Source organism: Lactuca serriola, chromosome 4 (genome assembly GCF_051521515.1).
Source record: "Lactuca serriola cultivar US96UC23 chromosome 4, Lser_US96UC23_V15, whole genome shotgun sequence".
NCBI classification, from domain to species: Eukaryota; Viridiplantae; Streptophyta; class Magnoliopsida; order Asterales; family Asteraceae; genus Lactuca; species Lactuca serriola.
The window spans coordinates 254,315,596-254,329,803 of NC_136411.1; positions in this window are offsets into that span (position 1 = coordinate 254,315,596).

The window sequence follows — 14,208 nt, forward strand, 5'->3', positions numbered from 1 at the left end:
TGAGTAAAGCCCTTCGCCACTAATCGTGCCTTATATGTGTGCACATTCCCATCCATGTCGGTCTTCTTTCTGAAGATCCATTTGCACCCAACCGTCTTATGTCCAGGTACATTGTCAACCAAATTCCAAACTTGGTTGTCATACATGGACTGAATCTCGCTGTCCATTGCCTCTTTCCATTTTACAGACTCTGGGCCTACCATGGCTTCCTTATAGCTATTAGGTTCATCTAGATTTATGAGTGTACCATCACTAATATACGTGTCCCCTTCAGTAGTAATATGAAAACCATAAAACTGGGGTTGAGCTCTAACTCTTTCGGAACGTCTAAGAGGTAAGGACTTGTCAATCGGTTCAACCTGAGTTTCCTCCTTAGGTTGAGCGCCAGCGTTAGAGGTTCCTTCATCACTCGACTCTTTAATCTCTTCAAGATCGATTTGCCTCCCATTGTCTCCTTGGTTTATGAGTTCTCGCTCTCGGAAAACCCCTCTCCTTGCAACGAAGACAACATTGTTACTCAGTCTATAGAAGAGATATCCAAATGATTTCTGCAGGTAGCCAATGAAAATACATCGCTCACTACGAGGTTCAAGCTTGTCGTGAGTCTCTCGTCTTACGAAAACCTCACAACCCAAAACCTTGATATGTGCCAATGAGGGAACTTTCCCTGTCCACATCTCGTGAGGTGTTTTGGCAACCTTCTTTGTATGGATTCGGTTAAGGATATGGGCGGCAGTCTCTAAGCCATACCCCCAGAATGAGATAGGTAGTGAAGCACGACTCATCATAGAACGAACCATGTCTAACAAGGTTCGATTACGCCTTTCTGCCACACCATTCAGATGCAGTGTCCTAGGTGGCGTCAATTGCGAAACTATTCTACATTCCTTGAGATAGTCGTGGAATTCAAGACTTAGGTACTCTCCTCCTCGATCGGATCGAAGCATCTTGATTTTCCTTCCGAATTGATTCTCCACTTCATTTTTGAACTCTTTGATCTTTTCAAACGTTTCTGACTTGTGCTTGATTAAGTAAATATACCCATATCTACTATAATCGTTGGTGAAAGTCACGTAGAAGCGGTTCCCATCCTTTGTGGTGGATCTAAAGGGCCCACATACATCGGTGTGTATGAGATCAAATAAACCCTCACCCCTCTCACAAGTGCCAGTGAAGGGTGACTTGGTCATCTTTCGAACTAAACAAGATTCACACGTGTCATCTTCCCTAAGGTAGAATGACTCCAACACTCAATCCTTTTGGAGTTGGGCTATGCGCTTCTTGTTGACATGTCCAAGACAACAATTCCACAAGGATGCTCTATCCATACTATTGGAAGAATTCATACACAACACATCATTTCCTAGGTTATCTACAACCATAATAGTTTCATAAATTCCATTACAAGGCATTGCTTCAAAATATAAAACACCATTTAGATAAGCATAAATCGAACCATTCTCATTATTAAACAAATATCTAAATCCTTGTCTGAACAAACCATGAAAAGAAATGATGTTTCTTCCCACATCTGGCGAGTAGCAACAATTATTTAAAGCTAAATTCAATCCATTACTAAGCACTAAAGAATACACTCCACTCTTGGTAACAGGCGACGATATTTTGTTCCTCATGATTAGATTTATTCTTCCAAGCTCCACATCCCTATTTCTTCCTAGACTTTGCAAATCAGAACAAATGTGGTAACCACACCCTGTATCAAGAACCCAAGAAATAGCATGAGATGAATCATTATATTTAATTGTGTATATACATGCAAAAGATGGCTTGATCTTTCCATCCTTGATGACTTGCAGATATTCCGGGAAGCTTCTCTTCCAATGTCCTATTTTGTGGCAATGATGGCACTTTGCCTCTTTTGGGTTAGGGTTGGGCTTAGCAGGATCAACCTTGGCCCCAATAGAAGAGGAACCATCTTGGGACTTTCCCTTGCGGTGGTTCTTCGATGAAGCCTTCCTCTTCTTGCCCCTTCCCTGCCTAATAGCCAAAACAGGAGCAGCGGATGGATTGGGAGTTGGTGCAACAGACTATTCCTTTAGGTTGCTCTCAGCAGTCCTTAGGAGCCCTTGGAGTTTGCTTAGGGTGACCTCTTCCTTGTTCATGTGGTAGGTCATCCTAAATTGATTGTAGCATGAGGGCAAGGAGTGAAGAACAATGTCGATAGCCAAATCTTCCCCAAAGTTGACATTCAACTTGCGAAGATGATCGACATACCTTTGCATCTTTTGCAAGTGCACGGTTGGAGACTCTTCACTTCCCATTTTAGCAGTGATCATATTCGTTATGATCTCATAGCGCTCTTGCCTCGCACTTTGGTGATATCTCTCCATCAAATCTACATGCATCTCATAAGGATACATGTCCTCATAGGACTATTGTAATTTGGAGTTCATTGTGGCTATCATGATGCAATGGACTTTCGTTGCATCACGCTCGTGTGTCTCAAACACAACCATTTCTTCGGGAGTAGTAGTTTCTGGATTGATCTTCTCGAGCTTCTCATCAAGAACATACTCCTTGTCTTCGTAACGCGCGATCGTGCGAATGTATCTTATCCATTCGCTAAAGTTCGATCCATCGAAAGTCACCTTTTGACAAAGGCTCATTAGCGTGAATGAGCTAGCAGCAACGTTGTTTGCGTTAGACATCTACAAATAGAAAGGAACAAATTTGATTAGAATTAAGTCCCTAATTGACACCCAAAATGAAAATTTAGGGCTTGGACCCAACAACATTATTTACACATTAGAAAAGGGATATCGTGATCCAACATGCAAATAATTTGGAGGTAAGTGAATGACGATTCACTAATTCTTCACCATGAAAAACATAAGCTTTAAGTTTTAAATGTATTGAGAATTCCTAGATTCTTTGAAATTCATTGAACCTTTCAATGGTATGTTTAAATATCGATATGCCCCTCTAGTTTGTGACTGGGATACCGAGGATCACAAAGCGGGTGTGAATAACCATGTAAATCTACATGGTGCCTTAATTGTTAGAATCACCTAGTCGATGTGCTGGTAAACCACACACGCTCCATCAAACTATGACAAACAATGAATCACCCTTTGCCACCTTTGCTTAGAACCAATTAGTGTGCCGGTTAACCATACACGCTCCACTAATATCTAAACAAGGGTGCAAAGTGTAATTTCATGGGATTGCATAAACTCACTTTTCCTAAATTAACTAAGATTGTGAATTTTATAAAACATTTTAGTTACTTTAAATAGATTCATTATACTTATTAATGAGAAGAGGTTTGCCCTCTCCTACCCATTCGGCTAACGACCCTCCACTAGTCAAGCAAGCGGTGGGTGTGAGTGTACACCCATTAAGCGCCATTTTATAGGCATCAACCTTATAACCACCTTATACACTGGCTTCATGAATGAGGCCTACTAACGGTTAGACTAGCATTTTTAATCATATATATATATATATATATATATATATATATATATATATATATATATATATATATATATATATATATATATATTAAGCTTGTAATAATATATTAGTACTGGGTTGAATTTTAAACTTGTAAAATTATAGGGTTCGAAATTTAAATTATTCAACTTAAACTTTTAATCACAAAACTTAAATTTCAAAACCTGAGGACAAGTTTTGAACTTTTCAAAACATAAGGATCAAATAGCAAATAAGATAAATCAACTAATTAGATTATCTCAATTTGATCTTATTCAATATTACTTGCAAGACAATCCACCAATTAAATTAAAATAATCAATTATTATCATATAAGGAAATTATTATTCAACTAATTGGTAATTATCTTTTGTTTGGTCAAGAATATACTCATATATTTGATAAAAATCGGATTTTAATGACTCAAAACAGTTAAGGAAAGTATCCTCAAGTAAAACAGCAAGAAATCCCGAAACTACCTCCTTCTGACGCTCAAACTCGCCGAGTTCCTACTATGGACTCGCCGAGTTGGAGCTACTCACCGAGTCCACAGTGGAACTCGCCGAGTTCATCAGGCAGAATCACAAAAATCGAATTTTTCAAGCAACAAGCAATCAACCAATGCATCAATTCAATAGAAATCAATCAAAGATCTGATACCACTGATGGGTTTGAGCAATAAGAACTTTCCTATGTGCACATGCAAACCCTAATTGCTTGGATCTAGGTTTCTCTAATTGAAAATGCATTGAATCCAAGACTTACAATACTAGATCTAATATAAACAATTGATTCTAATCATATAAACTAGGATCTAGAACAATACCTTGGATTACTTGCTTGATACTTCTTCTTCTTGGAGCTTAGAGTCACAATTGTCACTCCTCTAATGGCTTACAAACACCAACTAGCAAGAGAATGATCTTGAGAGAAAGAGCGAGGAGGGTGAGAAATCGGCTCGAGGGTTCCTTGCCTTGCATGAGTGCCGATTTCCCTTACCCTAGGGATCTATTTATACTATGAGCTACTAGGGTTTCACCTTAACCCTAATTGAATAACTTAGGCGCTAAGCAATCCAACATCCTCCTAGATACTAGGCTTGGACGATTTTATGGTCCTCTAACCCTAAAATCCATCCACCCTTATATCCATAAGGATACATAGCCCAAAACACAACTATCACACATTTGACAGTTTATGCCCCTTTATTCAGTTAACCTCTTTAAGTCACCAAATTAATTCTCAATTAATATATGACTTATATTAATCAAATAACATTATTATTCCTTTAATATATTATTCTCATAATATATTAACAATAATATCTCTTCTCTCTTAACAAATCATCATGTCAAGTTGCTATGGTGTAGGCAACCCAAAAGAATCATGCACAACCGGGTCAAGTACTTACCAACTATAGTTATAGCCTTAGACACTAATCCAACAAAGTTATGTAAGAAAACTTCTATAAAGTTTCCCACCATGTCATACAAGATTTCAGCCATACATCATTTGAACGTGGCCGGTGCATTACATAACCCAAATGGCATGCGTCGCTAAGCGAATGTCCCATAAGGACATGTAAAAATCATCTTTTTCGGTCTCTTGAATCAATCGGGATTTGGATGTAACCTGAAAATCCATCTAAGAAATAATAACAGAGGTGGTTGGATAAATGTTCAAGCATTTGATCAATAAAAGGTAAAAGGAAATGGTTTGTGTAGGTGGCATCGTTTAACTTGTGGTAATTAATGCACATTCGTTAATTGGTTACTGTCCTAGTAGGAATCATCCCATTCTTCTCGTTTGCAACCACTGTCATTCCTCCTTTCTCTGGCAATACATGAATCAGACTCATCCAAGGACTATTGGAAATGAAATAGATAATCTCCACATCCATTAACTTCATGACCTCCTTTTAAACCACTACTTGAATCTTTGATTAAGTGTTCGTTGGATTTGGACAACTGCCTTTACTCCATCTTCCATGATAATCTTGTGTGAATAGTAAGAAAGGATTATCCCTTTTATGTTAGTAATTCTCCAAGCAATAGCATTTTCCTTTTCCATGATTATCTTGTGTGAATAGTAAGAAATATGATGATAATAGGTCGTTGTTCTAGGTCTTCCAAAAAGGCATACTCCATATGTGCAGGTAATGGCTTTATCTCGTTTTTTTAGGATCTTCGGTAACTGTGTCGCGTAAGTAGGTGTACCGCAACATGGTACTTCTTTGAACACCTCTTCTAATCGTGTTTCTTTAGCTACTTGGTGAGTGGTTTTGAAGTAACTTTGCTTTATCTTTTCTTCCTATTCACTTTCCTCCGAAATCCGTTTCCATAAATGTATCGAAAATGTCCACCAAGAAAACTATATCGTCGCTAATCGTTCAGTGCTTCGTTGATTGGTTCACATCAAATGTAATTTCTTTAGTTCCTACCTGAAATATAAGCTTTGATTCATGGATATCCACCAATGCTCGTAACGTGCTTAAAAAGGGTCTTTCGAGTATGATTGACACTTAGTTATCTTCTTCCATGTCAATTACTACGAAGTCGGCCGAAAAAACAAACTTATCGACCTTCACCAGTAGATCTTCTATGATGCCTTGAGGGAATGTTATTCTTTTTTCAGCCAAGTGAATCATCATTTGGATTGGTTTCGAGTCCGAAAAGTAGAGCTTTGAATAAAATGAGTGTGAAATTAAGTTGACATTTTCTACCAAATCATTTGATACTTGACTTGTGACCACATTTCCTGAGCAGTTCTCATTGAGTATTATGCTAGATGCTTCCTCCAAATTATTTTTGTTCGTTAGGAGATCTTTCAAAAACTTGGCATATTTGGGCATTTGTGCAACGATTTTGACAAATGGTATGTTTATTTTTGGGACAAGGGTAACTTTTTTGGATTATTTACGTCCTTAATAACCCAAGGTATTTAGAGTGCATCAAATATTGAAACAATGGTTGTTGAACCGAAGATATTTGAAGATCACACTAGATTAATTTGCTCTTGGTTGCCAAATAATGTTGGACATTACTCTTAGGGGCTTGAGGGATGTAACAACCATATTTTCATACTAGGTACACCCTAAAAATTGTTTATCTACATCCTTATAAAACATTTTGGTGTACACTAGCGCACTGGAATATAAGGAGTTATCACCAAGAATTGTATTGGCATCAAGTACATGATCTGAGTCGGGCACTAGAACAACCTAACCTGCAACACAACAACAACAAAACATTGCAAGCCATTAGGCATATTACATAACAATACAATAACAATACAACATATACCATAATATGAAAATCAACTTATCACTAACAACATACACCACATCAAATATACTAATTAAATCACACCAACTAGTTATTGTCTCATAAATCTTATGAGACCTACCAATATTACTTTAACCTTATTGGTTACTTTCTTGTAACACCGTTAACGCTAACCAATGAATCACCACTACCAAAATACCTCCTTTTCGATATACTCCATCCAAAGTAAATACACCACACTCATTATCTAGTTTATATATCAATGTTCACCTGATATTATTTCACCACACTACATATAGTATCACCTCAATAATACACCACATATCAATAGCACAATATAAACCTATGTATTGTGTAACGACATGCATCAATAAACATCTGATGTTAGAGTATAGTTACTCACCTGACTAGTTAGTAATATTAACTCCTGCCTTGGTTTCAAGCTTATACTGCTTCTTAGGTTTCCACTTTACCAACACTTATTTAACAAATAACAAGTTCCTTAGATGCTGTCAGAACCCACGACAAGCTAAACTCGGTGACCATGTGTCACCAAACTAATTGAACTCCATAATATAACTGCTAAATAACTTAACCTCATAATCTATTATCGAATCTCATATTTCTAAAAATTCAAAAAGTTAGGGTTTATAACCCTCATTAACCAAATCGTGGAATTCACCAGTTAGATTTACAATAGAGTTCAAAATAGCACCATATTATGAATTCTAACAACTAATTCATGTTCCAAAAACTCTCCATAATTATGCTATAAAATATTATACTATAATAGCAGAACAAGAGGATACCTTAGCCCGGTCAGAAGCTCGTACCCTCACGTTCTAGCACCGACTCTCCGATCAATATCCCGAGAATTTATATCTCTTGCTCTCTTTTGAACTCGGTTTCCAAACTCTTTAGATGAACAACAAGGCACTGTTTATATACCCCAAAATTCTGAGGGGCATGTCGCATCATTCTATGGGCGCACCGTGCTCATGTTGTATCGCGTTATCCACATGTCGTCTCATGCTTCCACATGACTTACCATCTTGCCACGTGTCTCAGTTACTCAACATGTGTCCAACACCAAACACATTGATGTATTGCGACAAATATCATTCAACGTGGCGACCTTTGACCATTGAATAAGGTTGATTCTTCTTTGACCCGACGTGTCGCATTAACGTAAGGGTGCATTGTGCCTTTCCAGATTTAGCAACATACTTTATAAACTTGTTATATTCTCCTTCTACTTCACAGTGCTACACCAAAACACCTTTTTTACACACTTTAATGCAAAATGCATGCTTTATTTCTCCTACTTTTCTTATAAACTTGTAACGTCCCAAAAGTTATAGAGAGATTTTTATTTTTAAAATAGATTAACCAATTAGAACCTTTACATCAAAATCCATTGAGAAACATTTGTTTGAGTGACACTGTACATTAATAGAGTTAATTTTACAACACCAAAGAAACTAATGCCTTCAATGCATGTGTACAGTCTCGATGAACTCTTCTCAGAAACGAACAACAAAATGTTTAATCCACAACGGTAAGCATAAAGCATAATGAGTTCCTTAGTATTCCACATAATCCATCATACATACAATGCATCCACACAAAGTATTCAACTCTAGCGTCGACCAACCAAATCTCCTATCCATATAAACATATGTAACATTCATAAATGAAATAATAGGTCTACTCCAACCCCAGGTGAATGTTATGGGCCAGATCATAGTGTTACAGTCACATCTTGTTATGGGTCAAATCATGGTATTTCCTTGAAATGTCGAGGGCCAAATCCCATTCTTATATACAACTGTTAGGGACTAGATCCTTGTCTTCCATACAACTACCAAGGGGCCAGATCCTGATCTTTCATATAATTGCCAAGGCCAGATCCTGGTCTTCCATACAATTTATAAAGTCATATGTAGTCGGGGATCAGATCGACAGTCGAACATATGACCCACCCGAGAGCGAACAATCAGACAACAACATCACAATCAGACATTAGATTAAGAGTTCTCAGGCTATTAACTTAAACTACGTAGAACCCAACATATCATTACAACCTAATCATAACACATAACAATACTACCATATTCATACCCTTAGCAACTAGCCTTCTCTAGTTACCCTACCATTGACCACTTCTCAATTAATTTCTTCGATCGTCAGTCATATATTATCCTGGCAACTGGCCTACCCCTGTTACCGTAACTAAACATACCTCCTAACATTATCATACAATAAACATGCAAGAACCTACTAGTCTAGCATACCAAGACACCAAGTGTTCTAAACTACACATGCATAACAAGGAGTTATCCTAGCCAACTAACTTATAGGTTTATTAGGTTACAAAAAAATTCTCAAGTGGAAAATCACTTAACAATAATATTGGGCACATGAAACCTAATAGGATCTATGTCTTTGACATTAAGGCAAGATACGTTGAATTAATAAAACTAGCATAAACCCTAGCAATTTCGAAAACTAGAAATTAGGTTTACATACCTCTAACTTTTTATAGAAAACAAGTTTACTTGATTCCTACCTTTGTTGACTTGAGAAGCAAGCACCAAAAGTTTAGTGTCTCTAATGGTTTGCACCCAAACCCTAGAAACAAGAGCACAAGATGAGACAGAGGAGTAGAAGCATATTTTTGGCTATCCTTCTGGTATATGGCTTGGAAGAAAATAGGGTACCCTAAGGGTCCTATTTATACCTGATAGTATAACCGTGGAAACCCTAATCTTGATAAAAATAATAATATTTTAATTTCAGGTGGCTATCCAGTTTCCTTCTCTTCAAAAGAAATATCGCAGATGCCTACGACATCTCCTAAAACCGTCCACCCTAGATGGAAGGTTAAAGTCCATCTGTGACATCATAATGAGAAGCAACGATGAATAAATGCAAAAACCCTATCACTCATGGTCGTTAAGCAACGATGGGCTCTAGGATGTGTAACAATGTAGAGAAAGCTCCAGAGAGGATAATCAACCCGAGCTAAAGAACATAATCCGAAAAATACAAATATTTAGTGAAAGCCCATCAAAAATACCCACATCGGATCAATCATTTCGAATCACTTCTATGATCCTCAAATCTTTTTAAGAAATTCCCCTTAACATCACATCGGTCTCCAATTTAATCATGAAGAACATTCGCTAAACGTATGACAATCCAAAAATATCATGTAACAAATCAAGATCAATATTTTCAATCAAAAAAAGATCAAAAAGAACCAAAATCGAGTCAATAACGGGCATAATCAATCACAAAAAAAAAAAACACCAATATGCTCATCAAGACACCAAAAATACTCGAATTCAAACTTTATTAGAAATCATTGAAAAATTATAATCTTGTTTCGAATGCCTATACCGAATTCTCCCCCTTTATAAAACCTTCGAATGGGCATGAGAATGTGCTCGAATCAGATATATCAATTCTATACTCCCCTTCGACAAGTGGAATAAACGTGAAACTTCAAATCCAAAAAAGTTGAAATATATAACAATTTTTCAAAATTTCGACTTTCCGGTCGACTTTGATTTGAACCAGAATCCAATATGTATTGTTCATGTGAAATATGTTCGCGAAAAAATCAAATATGATCATCAACCCTTGAATTTGTAAAATTTCAGAACATGTATCAAAACTGCCAAGTTGTTCAAACTCTAGGGACTAAAATTGTAAGTTGCATTCTTCCCTTTTTGATCGGATAAATGAACAACAATAACTGACGCACTGACTCAAACATAACGCGTGACCCAGTCAACACTATGAACATTTTGATGCGAAGCCAAGTTCAATAGTGACATCAATAGTGAAGCCTCGTATGCGAAACTGATCATACTAATCTGTGAAAACCAATGCGATAAGCTTCAATTGCCAGATGTATACGCAGGGTCGGTCCAATGGTTTTTCATGCCCAGGGCGAGAAGAATAAATGGTGCCCATACGTTTGTACTGAACGATATCGTTTATATAAAATCTTTTTTCTTAGACAGAATTACAGTAAAAAAAATTATTTCATTAATTCTATATAAGTACAGCTTTACATTTATAACCTTCAAAAGTAAATACATTATCAGAACATTTTTACCCATTGAGAATCAATCTCACACTATGGATTCTTTAGCCAAAAAGGAAGAGTAGTCTACAAAATTAAGGAAGTAGCTTTGAACTCCAAATCTCCTATCCAAATATCCAAATCGTCAAGTAATCAAGTGGACAACAGGTTTCTAAATCACAACAGGTTCAAATAATGGAGGAGTTCTTTCTAACAACTAAAAGATTTTTGATTTCTTATTTAAGGAAAGAACAGAGTATGAATTACAACCTGAACAAATGAATCAGAAAAACTAATGAATGAAAAAAACTAATCAGAAATTAGAATCCATTTTTCTAAATACTTGCAAAGTATATAGCTCCATCAAACTCTAAACTAAAAAAAAACTCCTTAGTCCTGAATTAGAACACAAAAATATGAAAATAAATACATGAACTCTAGAAATCCGGAAATCATAAATCTAGAAAATAAGAAATTATAAGTTGGGCATAAAAATCATACCTTGAGTCTAATTATCAATCAATCAGAAATTCAGAAATCCCCTCCTTACTCTTAGGACTCTTTAGATTGCAGTCCTAGAAATCAGGAATTGGAGAATCCACAACCAATTCGATATCTAGAAATCAGAAAAGCGAGAAATTAGAGAAAATAGAAATCAGATTATGAGGGCGTGAGTGATGAGTGAGGTCTGATGAGTTTAGATAGCAGAGAAATTAGCACAGTCATAGAAATAGGGATAGGGAGGTGTATTTAGAAATCAGGAGACGAGAGAGGAGAGTTTAATAAAATTATTGTTCTTCTTGTGTTCTTGACATAAACAGTACACATGGAGAGAGTATATAGTTATTACCTATCCACATAAGTGCCTCTTTACAAATCGATGATCGGAAAAACCAATCGACTCATCATCTTATTCAACTTGACCTTTCGTCTTTCTAGGCAGCGACAAAAAAGGCGAGAACCAGACTCCTACTCATAGTCTTGAAGGTGACGCAACCAATTGCATGGGATGCTGAACTTATTTGGGCCGCCATAATAAAATATGGGCTAAACTGATACCCTCTCCTTTTTGATGCCCTGGGCCTCCACCCAACTCGCCCATGTGTTGGGTTGGCCTTGTGTATACGAGAACGAGAACACTTGCTAGTCATCCTTTTCCAATTGCGACATCATCAATTCCAAATTATCCCTTCGTTCCTACAGTCTTCGTACATTCAATCCAAGTGCCTCACACTTCCAATTCATGTTCCAGTTGTGAAACATCGTCGTAAGTCTGCACCATCGTTCTGATTGCTTTCATTGCCATTGTTCCAAAAACAATTCATCATCATCATTTCAAAATCACCATTCCGATTTCACTTTCATTCCAGGTTCATCAAGAGCACCAAATTTGACTTTTGTGTTTGACAATTGAGTTGAATTGGCAGTCTAAGGCTATCGACTTCAACAATCACTTTCTATCGTTCAATAATCACCAAGATTCCATTTTCAAGCAATATTTATATCAACTGCAAAAACTTAACCAAAATTTCAACCGTTCTTCACATGTTCTTCAACAGCCAACCATCAATAAAAACATCTTAAATTTCTCTCTCAGTTGATCCAGATGCATGATTCGATAACATATTTCAACATTAATTTGATTTAAATCGATCAGAAAATAGTGAATCGCTATACTGAATCTTTTGAGCAACAAAATTAAAAACAATTGGCCTTAAATTAGATTGATTATATGATTGGGAATGAAATCGATTTGATAGTTTGTGAATATGAATGTGATAGTGGTATAAAACTAGATGTAACGACCCAAATTTCCAAATAAAATTTTCATTTTTAAATAATCAAAAAATTTCCATAAAATGTGAAATCTCAGTGACAATTGTTTTCAAAATCTATAACATCAACATTTTATTTCAAATATCAGAGTGTCCATGTATAAAATGTTGTAGAGTGCACTTCGCGTCATCAAGCCATGCCCTTTCTCTTAGGCTCAGAACTACCTGAAACAAATCAACAAATTGTAACCTAATGCTTAATGAGTTCCCCAGAGCATACCCTACACAATCCACATAATCACATAATCCATATTAGCTATAAAGCAACATAAACCACATAAGCCATGCATACAACATATGGGATGCCCTGGAAACCCTCCAGGGTCTTACTCCGGGTGCCTCAGGAACCTCTCGAGGTCTTACCCCAAGGATGCCCTGGAAAGCCTGTAGGGTCTTACTCCATGTGCCTCTGGAACCCCCAGAGGTCTTAGCCCAAGGATGCCCTGGAAACCCTCCAAGGTCTTACACCCAAGTGTGTCGGGAACCCCCCGATGTCTTTACTAAGGATGCATCGGAAACCCTCCAAGGTCTTACACATAAGTGCCTCAGGAACCCCCGAGGTCTTTCATGCAAGTAACAGAAGTAACTAGCATACCACATATCCCATAACCAACTAGCATATCACACAAAAAATTATGGCCGACCTTGGCGCCTTAGACCCATTGGTATGGTGAGGAGACTTACCTCCCAAGAATGTTGAACTGATAAGATAAGATAAGTCCCATTGCATAGCTCCAACTCAACTCCCTACCACCATCGGGTCACTGACTTTGTCAAAATCCCAAAATACCAAACATACCCTCAAAGTCAAACTTGGTCAACCATGGTCAAAGTCAAGGTCAACAGTCCATGTTGACCCAACTCGTCGAGTGCATCTAGTAACTCGTCGAGTTCCTTCAGTGTTCAGAAAACTGGGAGAAAACCCTAACCAACTCGTCGTGTTATCTTATCATCTCACAGAGTTCACTGTGCATACCAAAAACGGGAAAACCCGATCTAACTCGTCGAGTTATCAGGTCAACTCGTCGAGTTTTCCCCCGTCTTAACATATTATGTCCTTCCAGTTGAATCCAAAGCCCCAAACTATAGATCCAGTCCCTTAGGATCGAAATATCACGTAAAGTTGCTAGATTTACGTGCATGCAAAGCATCAAGAGGCTAAAACACTAAAACTAAGCTTAATAGAAGGTTTAGGGCATGGAGGATGGCCAAATCTTGATAAAGCTTGAATCTTTACGCCCAGGAGGCCTAAGGTGTCCAGATCTAAAGTCACAACTTCAAATCATGCTGAACTCCGAAAATGGTTCCAGAATGGGCTAAAAATGCACTAAGCTTCCATGGGAGAAGATCTAAAAAACAAGAGGTCAAGGTAGAGACTTTTTACCTCCAAATGGTTGCTAACAAAGGATAGATGCCATATCTATAGCCTCCTCCTCACTTCAATCTCTTCAATTTTCACGTTTCCTTCCAAAGAGCTCAAGATTTACTCTCCAAAGCTCACACACACTCAAGAAAGCACTAAAGCACGGCAAGGGTTTCT